The sequence below is a fragment of the Arachis duranensis genome, chromosome 4 (assembly GCF_000817695.3).
Source record: "Arachis duranensis cultivar V14167 chromosome 4, aradu.V14167.gnm2.J7QH, whole genome shotgun sequence".
Classification (NCBI taxonomy): domain Eukaryota; kingdom Viridiplantae; phylum Streptophyta; class Magnoliopsida; order Fabales; family Fabaceae; genus Arachis; species Arachis duranensis.
In genome coordinates this window covers 104,835,810-104,837,960 of record NC_029775.3, presented here as the reverse complement: position 1 = coordinate 104,837,960, position 2,151 = coordinate 104,835,810, and positions in this window count along the sequence as shown.

Sequence of the window (2,151 nt, the reverse complement as noted above, 5' to 3'; positions counted from 1 at the left end):
GTTGGCCCTTGAAAAGGGATATAGGAGGGAAAAGGGGAAGAAGGTGGCAAAAGAAAAAGTCAGAAAAATGAATGCAGATGCAAGAACAAGGAAATAAATATGAAGTTAGATGCGGCGGTAGTCCGCACACATATGCAGGATAGGTATGACGTTAGATGTGGCGGTAGTCCGCACACATATGCAGATACAGAAAAGTAAATATGAAAACACAAAAATGAAGAACTCAAGTTTTATTGAATGATTGGAAAAGAAAGAAGAAGGAAGAAGAAGAGATGGAGAGCTTACAAGGGAACTCTCAGAGCTTCTCTCACTAATTTCTCTCTATGTGTTTCTAAACTAAAGGGTGCCTTACAACGAGAACAAGGCTTCCTTTTATAATTGAAGATACTACTGTGTCTACAGTACAGGTGAAGATGACCGTACTATTTCTACAGTACAGGTTGATATGATTTTGAATTTAGTGATTACATAAATTTTGAGATTAAAGGCTAATCCTCTCCGAGGTCAATTCCAAAGCAGTCATCTTCATTTTGATTATAATCGCTTGAGGATTCTACTGGCGAAGTAGGATTTTCTTTGTGTTTTTCATCTTCTTCGATCATCTGCATGATTTGCTGAAGGTGTTTTGCCAAGGATTCTTTTGATTGAGCTCCTGCAAGGGCTGCAGCTATTTAAGCTTTCGGATTAAGCAATGAAGCTGTTTCTGGATCTGAAATCTTCTGACTGTGTGCATTATTTTTGAACCATTCTCTGACCTTATCTAGATAGGCCATTGATGAATCAAATTGAGACCACCATTTTACATAACCATGCCTTTGTAGGATTGGAAGTGATTTGCAGTGGTCTGATTTTGCATATTTGTATTGCCAGAAAAATACCCATGCTAGTGAAAAATTTGAGAAAAATTTTATCATTTACAGGAATACATGATTCCTGGCTGTTACATTTTGATTGAAAAAGTTTATACCCTTCATCTGTTGGTGAGGGTAGAATTTCAGGGATTGGCTCAAAGAAGTCCCACCATTGGTAGAACCAATTTGGAAAAACATAATTGGTTTTTCTTTTAAAATAGATTAACCATCAATGTTTGTACTGAGTATTTTGAAACTAAAATACTTTAGTCCAGGCTTCCATGTAGTCCCAATAATTAAAACCTATTGGGTCATAATTTTGAGAAAATTTTTGAATTTTGTTTAGGTTGTTCCCAAATTGTTTTGGGGACAAAATTCTGAGGATTTGGATAGTTGAATGGGTTATAAATTCAGGATTGGTTTTATCCTTGTAATATTTAATAAATACTGAGTCAGTATCTATTAAGATGAATTCGTAAAATTGGCGGGTTTTGTTGGGTGCTAAATGCCTGAAGTGGAACCCAGTAGGAAAAATCTTTGGGATGACTTTGTTTGGCGACCTATCCCAGAATTCAGGCTCCACATGGATAATGTTTGAGGTTTTGTTTGTAGACATGAAATTGGTTTGGGCTTTTTGTGTTTTGGTAGAGGTTGAGGATGTTTGGGGTGTCTGGACAATAGCCTTTTCTTTTGGTATTTGTATGACTATTTTATGATTGGCCATTTGGGATATCAATTGAGTTAAGTCAATTTCTTCATCTGACTCGCTGCAAATGTCAGCCCAAGACTTCTTGTTGAGTTTAGTGAGACCCTGGTCTTGTAAGGCCAAGAGGGTTTCAATTGGGAAGGCATAGTTGGTGCACGAAATTGTGATCAATACTTTTCACAACTCAAATAATCCCCGGTATTGAATCCAAAAACTTGGTGTTCAATACCATGCCATAAACACAACTTCGCAAAACTAACCAGCAAGTGTACTGGGTCGTCCAAGTAATAAACCTTACGCGAGTAAGGGTCGATCCCACATAGATTGTTGGTATGAAGCAAGCTATGGTCATCTTGTAAATCTTAGTCAGGCAAACTCAAATGGATATAGTGATGAACGCATAAAAACATAAAGATAAAGATAGAGGTACTTATGTAATTCATTGGTAGGAACTTCAGATAAGCGCATGAAGATGCCTTCCCTTCCGTCTCTCTGCTTTCCTACTGTCTTCATCCAATCCTTCTTACTCCTTTCCATGGCAAGCTTATGCAAGGGTTTCACCGTTGTCAGTGGCTACCTCCCATCCTCTCAGTG